Source organism: Parasteatoda tepidariorum, chromosome 6 (genome assembly GCF_043381705.1).
Source record: "Parasteatoda tepidariorum isolate YZ-2023 chromosome 6, CAS_Ptep_4.0, whole genome shotgun sequence".
In the NCBI taxonomy this organism is placed as follows: Eukaryota; Metazoa; Arthropoda; class Arachnida; order Araneae; family Theridiidae; genus Parasteatoda; species Parasteatoda tepidariorum.
In genome coordinates, this window is record NC_092209.1 from 38225362 (window position 1) to 38238634 (window position 13273).

The 13273-nt window shown below is 32.1% G+C and overlaps 1 non-coding gene across 1 annotated transcript; it reads right to left on the reverse strand.

The window, feature by feature from the left end:
• Nucleotides 1–1075: 1075 nt before the first annotated feature.
• Nucleotides 1076–1148, reverse strand: TRNAR-UCG (transfer RNA arginine (anticodon UCG)). Its single transcript has one exon. It is a non-coding gene; the product is annotated as a tRNA-Arg (tRNA).
• Between the last annotated feature and the right edge of the window lie 12125 nt (nt 1149–13273).

Below are 13273 nucleotides of genomic sequence, written 5' to 3' on the forward strand. Positions count from 1 at the left end.
CCGAATCCCATTTAAATTATTTTGAAAAAGTTAGGGACATGCATGGAAAAAATTTTAAAAAAATGAATAAAGCGGAGTCTGTTTATGTCTTAAAATCTAAGTATTCTTTAAATTTTGATCACATCTGAAAATTTATGAGGACAAAGATAGGTCCTCTAAAAAAAGAAAGTTTTTATCGCGTTTGCTCATATTCCGTGTTAACCACTTTGGAACATTTCCTACGAATAAATTTATCTTATTTATCTCCTACTCATGCTCTATCACTTCATTGACACTCCCACGCGTAAAATTCAAGGGGGGGGGATTAAAATGTTAACACAGGATTTATTTTAAAATTAAGGTACGCAACTTTATAATAGTAACAAATAATTACAATAGATGGCGATACTATGACACGAATTTTCCCAAAACTTTGTAAATTTATCATAGAAAATAGTGAATTTAAAGTCATAATCATTAACATATTTTTTATTCTCAAGTTATAAAATGTATTAGAAATGCTTTTAATTAGGTATTTTAATTTCTGGAGAAGAAACGAAGCAACAAAATAATATGTATGTATAAGTTTTTAATATCGCATACGTTTTTCTTTTATTTATTTATTTACTTTTCATATTATTTTATTTCATTTTTTAATCTTTACAAAACTTGAATACTGGAACTTCTCTACAAAGAAGTCTTCAGATCTATGTTTTAAGGGGCCAAAAAAAATCTTAGTTTTTAAAAATATCCCTAAAAAAGTTTTAAAATTTCAATAAATAGTTAAAAATTTTGTTTGAGTAAGTAACATTAGCGATTAAACATAATTATAGCATAAAATGGCATAAATAAAATATGTTTCTTTTAAGAATGTTTATATCGGCTGATAATTCAACTTCTCGAAAATCAGAGGTCATCATTTTAGTTTTAATAAAAAACTTATATAAATTAAAAAATCAATGTAACTTTCATTTAAAAAAAAATTGTTCAGCAAATTTTATTCAAAACAAATTTAAATGTACGTAAGTAGTAATTATTAAACAAGTGATTGTAGCATATTAGTTTTTAAATACTATTTTAAAAATATTGTGTTTTGCGTCCGTGACAGGACTCGAACCTGCAATCTTCTGATTCGAAGTCAGACGCCTTATCCATTAGGCCACACGGACATGTATACTGGAGTATTGGATAGAATTAAATACTAAATTTTAAGCTGATGTTTAGTCATGTTTAAGTTATTTTTTCTACGATATGTTTTCATTGTATTCATTAAACAAAAGCAAGATATTAATTTAATTTTTTCATGTTTTGTTTACCAATCTAGTTTCTTTGAATATTTTATTTATTAAAGGGGGATTGTGTGGTTTTATGCAGTGGAAATATGTGATGTATGAAGATAGTGAAGAAAATGAAGTATGATTTTTAAAATTTAAACGTTGTGAAAATTGCAAAATTTGTTTCGAAATTTGCTGATTTAGTGACGAAGAATAAATTATAGAAATTGTTTCTTAAAATTTCAAAAATTACCTAGTTTTTTTTTCGGGTTATTAGATTCCCCTCTTCCTCTTCCTGAGAAAATTTCTGTTGCTCTTGACAAACAAAATAAATTGATGAACGCAAAAACTTTATTTGAAACTACTTTCCTAATTTGTACTTTTTTGCAATAACTTTTGAAGTAAATTAATTATTTTTATTGATGTTGGTTTATTTTTACTAATACGATGTATTTAAATATGAATTGTTTTAAAAATTCCGTTCCAGTCAGAAGAAAGGGAAATGTATAAGATTTTGAATTAAACGTTTTTAGGGAAGCAGTTTTTAATAATTTTCTCAAAAAAAAATTTCTCTCTTATTTTTTTATTACTCACTTCTAAAATATTTTATTTAATTATTATTAGAAGCGAAGCAATCAATTTTAAGCCCCTTTCATTTTTTTATTTCAATTCTCCTTAACTTTTTCCTTCCCCCCCCCCCACAACTATACAAAAGTAAAATTAATTACTTCTAACTCTGAAATTTCGATTTCAATAAAGTAGAAAACAAAAGTACTTTTGTTTTAGAGGAAGAATTTAAAGCAGTACGAAACGAAATAGGTTGTTAAATGGGAAAAAATATTCATATAAAGGAATAACCTGTACAAGATTACTCTATGAGAGGATTTTATTAGCATTTCAAAGAATAAAAAAAAGAAAAGGGGACATTTTAATTCAGCATAATGAATGATTCCAAAATAATAAAGTTTCAGACAGTTCACGATTTTTCTTCTTCTTTTCTTTATGATCCTCACGTTCGATGGCTTAGCATCAATCCTGTCATTTTTCGCTTTTTGATGCTTTAAAAATTTTTTATATGGTCTGTTAAAAATTACTTGAAGTTATTTTTGAGAATTTTTATCAATGTTCTTCTAGGTGCGACACGTGTTTTCACTGTATCGGAAGGCGATGGGAGTCCTATTGGTCCTATATACTGACATCATCAGAACATCAGACAAGATGGGAACACTGTGTTTAAGAAGAGGGCGTGGCTAATCGCTCGATTTTAAATATTAATTACAAAATACGACACTAAATGACACCCAAGATCTTTTTTTTCTTTTTCATCAAGCTTCTGCCTTCCAGTCCATATTCCAACTTAATGTTCCGTTCTTTGACGCCAGCATTTCGCAGAATATCGGTAGACCAGCTTGGAACGCTTCTGGAAGAAGTTCCATAATGTTCAGTTCTGTTCTTTGCGTAGTCAAGATGCATCAGCTAAATTTCTGGATTAGGATTAAGCGGAATTATCTTTAAAACAATCTTTTTTGCATGAAAGTCTGCAACTGTATCATAAATGACTGTAACATTATTCTTTGATGCCTGATTTCATCGTTTTCATCCACAAGGAATCAGTTATAGGAATAGTTAAGTTAATGCCATCATCATCAGGTAGTTACACCAGGTAATCTCAGGGTCGTTTTATCCATTAGGCACTGTAGGCAACTGCCTAGGGGCCCCGCCACGTTCAGGGGCCCTGTGCTACAGAGAAAAAAATTGACTATGTTTCTTAAACAGTAATTTTAAACAGTGATGTATTGGAAAAGGTTAACTTTCAGGATGTCTTGAACGATTTTGTAACAAAAAAAGTTTGTAACAAAAAAAGAACGATTTTGTAAAAAAAAAATTTTTTTAAATGCATATATTAATTACTTATATTCTTTTCGTTTGATTCAATATTTTTATTGAATAATGTGATAATATACCTATGTAGTAAAAAACAGCGTAATTATGAATAGTGTTGTGTTAGCGAAGAAATATATTAGGAAGTTAGAAGACGGTAGGGGGGGGGGGGAGACGAGCATTACCTAGGGGCCCCGACATGCATAAGCCGGCCCTGGGTAATCTTGCATAGAATCCTTCTTAATGATCCGTGCAGGTCTTTCATAACAAGACTTCAAAGAATTGTCATTTCTTAGTTCTTGAAACGTTTCGTAATTCGACATTTTATTTCGACTTATAACACTTGAATCATCTTCTTCATTCTTTGACATCCTTGAATAACTTTCCGTAGTTTCCTTAACTTTATTGTCCATAGCATCATCATGCATGATTTCTTTGACAATATTTTTACTTTTATCATCATTGCCAGGTAATACCTTACATGCATTAAGAGTATTTTCTAAGAGATCAGTTTCATTATCATAAAGCATAATTATCTTAAAGATACAATCTTCCGTTATACAACTTACCAGGAATTATCTTCACTCAGCATATTACATTCTAGTTTATCATTCTGAACTTTATACATTTTATTCCCTTTTTGTTTCGTTATGTGTCACATTCAAATCTCCAATACTACAATTTAAATAATTTAGAGCTCCTAAAGACAATGATAAATCATTTGATAATTTCGCTACCATGGCGCAAGTTATAAAAAGAATTTCTTAAATTCCAAATCAAAAATTTTATTAACTTGTAAATTTGTAAGTGGAGCTCTTAAACTTTCGTCAAAACCAGACGTCAATAGCACTCTTAAGTGCGGTATTTTGTACATTCATTTCCATAAAAATTAGCGCACCTAGAAAAAGTAGTGAGATTTGAGTGAAATTTTACATCCATAAAGTACAACGTTAATATAAGTAAGTAATTAAAAATTCAAAGCCAAATAATCATTTATTGTAGGAAAAAATACAAATGAATGAAAGTCTTATTACCCACTTGGGTCACCTCTAGCGTGAATGGAGGATGCGATACGATCGGACACTGAGGCCTACAAGCCCCTAACAACAGCACTAATCTTCAATAAAGACAATATTCGGCATCGGCCACTCACTCCAGGGCGATTAACACACTCCAGGAAGATTAACATACTCCAGGGGTCCTACAGAATCTCGTTCCACAGTTTCTGTAATAACATCATTAAATCGACTATAAGGCACTCAACTTGCCGTTGTAAGTGGTCCCAATTAAGCTCGTTTGGAAACAAATCTGGAAATCGACCAGACCAAAGAAGAGTGGTAATGTGGCACATGTGGTTCAAGAATGTCACGAACGTATAAATGAGCTGTCATGGCGTACGTAAATCAATATTATATGTGATCGTGTGTCGGATGCGTTGGCACTGTTGCGGCAAATTCGAAACGCTGTGTTTTTTTGTTGTATTTATTTAAAATAAAAGTTTTTTTTGTGTGTTTTTAAACGTTGTCAATCATATAGACCTGATGCCTCCCACAATCATAGTCAATCCGTTCAGGAACGACAATGTTGCGGCAAATACTAACACCAAGTAGTTTGCTCCAGTGCCACAAGAATTATTCCGAATATGTAAGTTACTCTGGGAATGGCAAGAGTTGTAAGGGAGAACTGGAAATATTTTTGAATTGGCTCTTGAAATATTTCGAAACGCTGTGTTTTTTTGTTGTATTTATTTAAAATAAAAGTTTTTTTTGTGTGTTTTTAAACGTTGTCAGTCATATAGACATGATGCCTCCCACAATCATAGTCAATCCGTTTAGGAACGACAGGTACACCATACTATCACACCATCTGTAAAAGCGGTGTGTTGCTGTACAGCATAGGCAGGATTGACACCCACCTACGATTGCCTCCATTTGGAGAGGTGTAGCTCAAGACGTGATTGAGCTGCAACAGAATGGAACTAAGTCATCTTCAGTGATGAATACAGATTTAATTTGGGCAGTGATGACCGAAGTGTAGGGGTGTGGAGGTCCCGTGGTGAGGTTTCAATCGTGTATACGCTGTAATACTGTAGCAGGGCCGTATAACCCATTAGGCCAGACTAGGCCATGGCCTGGGGCCCCCTTAAAATTTATTTTTTTAAAATGAATTTTAAAAAATTAAGAAAAACAATGATTTTTCAAAATGTTATAATTATTTTTTAGTTCTAATTTAATAAAATAAAGTAAAATTTAATTTATTATTATTTATTTTTATTTTAAATATGCTTTCTTAAATGAAAAGATATATAAATATTTTTATATTTGAATAAATAAAAATATACGAGAAAAAAAATTAATCTAAGGGTCCCAAAAATTTGAATGGCCTAGGGCCCCGCGTACGCTTAATCCGGCCCTGTACTGTAGTACACCACTGTTACAGCTGGTATGCCGGTACGGGGTGCCATTCAGCAAAACAATACTCGACAACACACTACAGGGCAATTAATAATGGACATAATTGGTTTCCGAATGCTTCGATTTTAATGCCTACTAAGTATAAAGTTCGAATTATGACGTTACAAGCATCATAAAGTTTTCTTAGCGTAATATAATATCGTTTGAAAATTTAATTGGTCGTAAACTTTATAATTTTTTCATCTGCGCATTAATAAACTTATTTGTATGACCAAATCATTAAGTAACTTTAGAGCTTCATCATAATTCTGAGACGATAACAGCAAAGAAAATTGACAACTTTCAAGGAAGGATCGCTTAGCAGGCTGATTAAATATGTAGTTAAATTTTTCTATCTTAGACAAATTTGCGTTTTCTGCTATTGATGACTAAAATGATTTTGCCAATCACATACGTTTCCATAATATTTGTTGATTAAAATTTGAAGTAATCTGTAATTACACTCACCCCTACACCTCTTTCGAACAACCTTATTCACTTGTATCGCTTCTATTTTAAAATATTGGGGCTGAAGCGTAATGAATGGTTTGAAGAATAAACACTTTAAATAATTAATATTTACATTTATTTACAATTTATACATAATTCGTTTAGTTTAAATGCGGCATCAAATATTTAAGATGCGAATAAGGAAATATATAATAATAGAACAACATTAAAAAGCAATTCTGAAAAGTAGGAATTAAAGTTGCAGTTAAAACAAACTTAAAGTTATTAAATAATTATAAAAACAATTAATGCAGATTATGATGTGTGATGTCACGTCGCTTCATTACTCCCCTTCCAGTGAGAATCTCATTCGAACGAATCGAGAAATTTAGATGGAACTTTAATAGGTCTCCCAATACGTGATGTCTTGTTAAAAAAAGACTTCTTAGGCGGTTCGTCAGAAAATGTAACCCTTTTCTTCTTGATATTTGAAGCAGCAATTTTCGGAAGAACTGAAGGTGTGCCGACTGTAGGCATTGAACTGAAGGAGGAGGCGTTGTTCTTCAAGTCTGCAGACTGTTCTATGAAGCATGGTTTTAAACGATTAATAGAGATATTTCGAGATTTTTCCTTTATTGATAGTGTGAAGTAATCTTTATTTCTGAAAAGTACTTTAAAAGGTCCTTCATATGGGGGATGAAGTGGCGGAGGAACGGCGTCAGTTCGTACGAATACATGAGAAGTAGTGTTAAGATCTTTCGTCACAAAAATGGGAGATTTTCCATGTCGTGAAGGTGGAGCAGGCCTAACTTGAGAGAAATATTTCCTTAGTTGACCAGCGAAAGTAGAAATGTCAGTAGATGCTTGTGTTTCATGAAGAAAATCACTAGGTAATCTTATATTTGAGCCATAAACCAATTCCGATGGAGTTGTTTGGAATTCTTCTCTGAAAGTGGAGCGTAGCCCCAGTAGTACAGTAGGTAGAACTTTCGTCCACTGAGGATTATTATGGCACATGATGCTATTTTTCAGAGTTCGATGCCATCGCTCTATAAACCCATTGCAAGCAGGATTGTAAGATGTGGTTCGCCTTCGCTTGATTCCCAAGAGATGGGCAAGTTCGGTGAAAAGAGACGACTCGAACTGACTTCCTTGATCTGTAATTATTATTGACGGTGTTCCAAAGCGAGAAATCCAACCACTATAAATTGCTTCTGCAACGGTGTTAGCTTTAATATCAGGCACCGGTAAGGCTTCTGGCCAGCGAGTAAACCTGTCTATTAAGGTTACACAATATCTTTGTCCTTCGGAAGTTATCAAAGGTCCAATTATGTCCAGATGAATTTCGTCAAATCTTTTTGAGGTTGGTACATACTCCCCAACTGGTTTATGCACATGTCTCTGTATCTTCGATCTTTGACAAGATAGACAGTTTTTAGTGAATTCTTTGACATCTTTGTTCATTGAAGGCCATACAAACTTTTTCGTCACTAGATGTGCTGTAGCTCGAGCCCCTGGATGACATAGATTGTGGATTGACGAAAATATTACTTTTCGAAATGGCTTTGTCACATAAGGTCGTGGTTTTCCTGTGGAAATGTCACAATATATTTCTTTATCGGTTCCAAAAACAGGTAATTTTTCAAACTTTAGATTAGTATTTGATTTTATGAGATTTTTGAGCTCTTCATCAGTTTCTTGCTCCTTGGCTAGTGCACTAAAATCAATCGTTTCCGGAAGGACAACTTCCTCAACTCTTGATAATGCATCAGCTACTTCATTATCTACACCAGAAATGTGCTGTATATCAGTTGTAAATTGGCTGATAAAATCTAGATGCCTCATTTGTCGCGGTGATGCTTTATCACCTTTCTGCAGAAATGCGTAAATTAGAGGACGGTGGTCAGTGTAAATGGTAAAATTATGTCCTTCTAAGAAATACTTGAAATGTTTTACAGCAGAATAGGCTGCTAGTAGCTCTCTGTCATAGGTGCTATAGCGTGTTTGAGTGTCTGTCAACTTCTTGGAGAAAAAACTCAGTGGTTCCCAGACACCTGAAATATTTTGTTGCACCACACCACCAATAGCATGATCAGATGCATCGACCATTAAAGCTAATTTCGCTTTTTGATCTGGATGCGCCAATAATGTGGCAGAGCATAGTTCTTTCTTACTATTTTCGAAGGCTTGAATAGTTTCTTCCGTCCAGTTTATTATTGATTTATCATTTTTCTTCTTTCCTTTAAGAAAACTGTTAAGTGTCGCCAATTTCTCAGCAGCATTCGGTATAAATCGATGGTAAAAATTTATAACACCAAGGTAACGACGCAGTTCTTTGATATTATTTGGCCTTTTATATTCAGCAATAATTTTAATCCTGGCATCAGTTGGTTTGAGGCCTTTTTCTGAAATGTGATGTCCCAAAAAATTTATGTTTGATTTTAAAAAGACGCATTTTTCTAAATTGATGACCAAACCAGCTTCTTGAAATCTATGAAACACTTGTCTTAGATGTGAAAGATGTTCGTCTTCGGTTCTGGAAGCCACAAGTACATCATCAAGGTAGGCAAAGCAGAAATCTAATCCGCGAAGTACGGTATGGATGAATCTTTGGAAGGTTTGTGCGGCATTACGTAACCCGAAACTCATTCTTATGAATTCAAAGGAGCCAAATGGGGTACAGATTGCTGTTTTCTCAACGTCATTAGGTTCGACCGGTATCTGGTGATAAGCTCTGACTAAGTCCACTGTCGAAAATATTTTACAACCATGTAATTGGTTGTTGAAATCTTGAATATGTGGCAATGTATATCGATCAGGTATAGTGACAGCATTTAAATTTCGGTAATCACCGCATGGTCTGTAGCTTCCATTTTTCTTTGGTACCATGTGTAAAGGACTGGCCCAAGCGCTCTTTGATGGCCGACAGATTCCTTGCTCAATCATGTACTCAAATTCTTTTCGTGCAATTTTTAATCTATCGGGTGCCAAACGTCTAGGTTTTGAAAAAACTGGTGGACCAGTTGTTATAATATGATGGGTGACGTCATGTTTGATCTCTTTGACTGTCGAATGTTCTACAGTTATATCTTTGAATTCATTCAACAGTTGGTAAATTCTAGGATCAGTAGTTTTAGACGACACAGTAGTCAAATTAGTTGACGGAACATGGGCAAGTCGACCAAAGGATTTTAAAGATGTAGTAGGATCTATTAATTTTCTTTTTTTAATATCAACTAAAAGACCGTATTCTTTAAGAAAATCAGCACCTATTATTGCTTTAGAAACATCGGCAACAATGAAAGTCCAACAAAATTTTCTTCGTAAGCCCAGATCAAGGAAAAGTCGCTGTGTTCCAAATGTGTGCACTTGCGAAGCATTAGCAGCATACAAGTAAAATTTTGGATCAGGACTTTTTTTCTGTTTTGAAGAAACGGGTAAAACAGATACATCAGCTCCAGTATCGATAAGAAAATTTCGTTTACTAGAGTGATCATAAATAAAAAGGCGACTTGAATTCTGGCTACCATCGTCTTGCGCCGCCAACGATGGCCTAATTAGTTTTCCGATTTTTCGAAATCAGCAACAAATGAACAGGGTTTAGTGCATCTGGTTGACTTTTTACCAAAACGACGATGATACCAACAAATACCTTCTCTAGATTTTGATCGGTTCCTATAATTGGAACTTTGGCGATTAAAATGATTTTTATTTCTAGAGGTACTGCGTGATCTTCGCAGCTCACTAACTTCTTTAGAAAGTTCATTAATTTTGTCTAATATTGTTGATAAATTCAGACTTTCTGATGTAGTCGCTTCTGGATTTCTATTGGCAGAAAATTCGCCAACGCACTGGTACCTGCCGCAAGTTTCTAAAATTTTATCGCCCATTTCAGCCAGTTTATCAAGAGCTTCAGTGCTGACAGCTAAAATGGCTTGAACTTGCTGCGGCAATTGTTGTAACCAAAGTGGTTTTAAGACATTGTCATTTACTTTACCCATCGCCAAATTTCGCATTTCGCGTAGCAATTGACTAGGGCGCTTATCGCCAAGGTCTAGTTCGGAGAAGAGCTTTTTTAGTTGAACACTTTCGGAATCACTCAAACGAGCAATAAGTGCTTCCTTTAATGCGGTATATTGATTTTCTTCGGGAGGTGATAAAACTATATCACTTACCGTATTCAAAATTTTCTGTTCCAAGGCAGCAACGGTGATGTTGTACTTTGTAATTTCAGCCGAAACATTACTATTCTTAAATTGAGCTTCAATATGCGCAAACCATAATTTCGGAGTTTCATTCCAAAAAGGAGGAGGTTTTACTGAGACGCCTTCAATATATTTAGAAGTACTTGGATTATCGAGCTCTGTATCTCCAGTATTAGGCATAGCTTTTTCAAAGGTTGCAATTGAGTTATCAAAATCACGTCCGAAAGTCACCAGTGAAGCGTAATGAATGGTTTGAAGAATAAACACTTTAAATAATTAATATTTACATTTATTTACAATTTATACATAATTCGTTTAGTTTAAATGCGGCATCAAATATTTAAGATGCGAATAAGGAAATATATAATAATAGAACAACATTAAAAAGCAATTCTGAAAAGTAGGAATTAAAGTTGCAGTTAAAACAAACTTAAAGTTATTAAATAATTATAAAAACAATTAATGCAGATTATGATGTGTGATGTCACGTCGCTTCAGGGCAACTCTAATGCATAGCACTTAAATTAGGCACTTGTATAGTTTTAAAGATTGGTAGATGTTAGCTTATGGCTTACATAGAAATAAAAACAACTAACCAAAGAAAAACAAAGCATACAAGTGTTTACTAATCAAAATAGAAGCTGTTAGTAATGACGTGAATGATGTCATCACACCACGTGACTTTTTGCTATGTTGTAAAATTACAAATGGTTGTTATGCTGTCAACTATGGCGTTTTCCATGCAGTTGAGTATAAGTTTATCTTGAATTTAAAAACTAGGTACTAATTAAAAACTATAGTTATATAATATCATTATATCATATATAGTTAATCAGTAAAAAGTTTTCAGAAAAAAATAAAATACTTTTTTTTTCCGCTTGTAGAACACTAAAAGACCATTCTTTATGAAGGGCACACGAACAGACGTACAATTTCCTTTAAGAACTTTACATGAGTGACGTTCAAAAGTTATAGCAAATTCAAGTGTTTTTTTTTCTTCTTTTTTCGCGATTCTTTTTTCACTTTTTTTTTGCTTTAAATAAGGATTATTCATCCATTGTTACAGAAAATCGTATTTTTCTCCCTCTGTCTTTCTCGATTTTTACTTTATAACCTCACGCTTGACTTGATGTCAAAAATAACAACAATAAAAAAAAAGGAATGAATAAGTAAAATAAAATAAAATAAATCCAGATGCAAGATGTTGACAAATATAAATCTTGAAATTTATAACGAAATTTTTAAAAATATGAGAGGTCCAAAAGCGATAAAAACCGTTTTCAATTTGGACTGTTGCACAATAAAAGATTGTCGTTAAATAGTGTTAACTTTTAAAATTACTTCTCATTATTGTTACACATTAATGTTTAGTTTCAACATTTTTAATAACACAAGCTCAAACATTTTAGTACATTCAGTGCAGTTAATTATTTGTCACTTCCCGATAATTGTTCATTTCGTTACGATTATTAAAAAACACAACAACAATATTAACGCATTGCACATTAACATATTAACAATACTAAATATTAACATTATTAACACACTTACAAAATTAACCCTTTAACAATATTAATATACTTATGTATTCTATCAACGAAGTAATTACTTTTCTCGAAAATATCGATTTTTATGAAGAGAAAAAAAGTAAATGAGAGACGACTACAGTGGTTGGAGAGTGGAGTGAAGGTGAGGGGTAAAGCCTCCTCGATCTGAAAAAAAAAAAAAAAAAAAAAAAAAAAAAAAAAATCACATCATTCTTAGTAGTGAAAATGTTTAGCTAAGTCAATGTCTTTTAACTTAAACTGGAACAACAAAGAAAAGTTCAATAGAGAACGTGATAGATAAATCATTGTCAACATAATAGTGAAAATGTTTAGTGGAAATGTTTTATTAAGTCAATGTCTTTTAACTTAAACTAAAACAACAAAGATAAGTTTAATAGAGATAAATTAAATAAAGCATAAAGCAAAATAAGTGAATAGAGTAATTTTAAGAAGAATTTTTTTAAAAAGCTGAAAGTAATATAAAACATGATTTGCCGCTTTTTGTAAAGATAAAGATAGATTCAATAAAGCATAAAACAAAATAAGTGAATAAAGTAATTTTAAGAAGAAATTTTTTTAAAAAGCTCAAAATAATATAAAATATGATTTGCCGCTTTTTATAAAGATAAAGATAGATTCAATAAAGCATAAAGCAAAATAAGTGAATAAAGTAATTTTAAGAAGAAACTTTTTTAAAAACTCAAAATAATATAAAATATGATTTGCCGCTTTTTATATTTTCATTTCATTATGTTATCATTTTATTTTATTACGTATTATCAGGTGAAATGTGTTAATTATAATTTAACAAATATGAATTTTGAATATATTACTGTTGCTAGGCTTAAAATGGCACTGTGACATAAACCTTATCTATTTTTTTTATAAATTCGCCTCGAACTAAAATTCTCCGAAATGATACGCATCATCAAAAGAAAGAAATTCCATAAAAAAGGGAAAAAAGAAATCTTACTAATTTTGCAAACCTTTTGAAGTTAAAATTTTTTTCACGATTTCTTTCGAATCACGAATTTATTTAAATTACTTCACTTAGTTTATCGCACATATTTGAAAGTGAAAAAATGAAAAAGAGAATGACTATGTTCATTGAAATATTGTCCTAATTTACCTCTCATCTTGAAGGTCGCCAAGTTCTAAATTCCTTTAACTTTTTTTAAATGTAACAATTTACTTGCATGCAATGTTATAACAGACGAAACACTTTATTATCCCAAAGTCAAACTTACAGAAGAGTCACAATTTTAGCAAAAGAATTAAATATTAAAACAATAATTAGAATGTTAGTGTTCTATTTTAATAAGAATCTTACCTTCACTAATAGAATAATAATTAATTCATATTTTTGATACACGCATTTTTTAAAATTATTTTCCTTATTTATATTACCATTCTTAACTGAATGTCACAACAATTTTAATATGTAAGATTTAAAAATGTTCACGTCTCTTAGAATTATATAATTT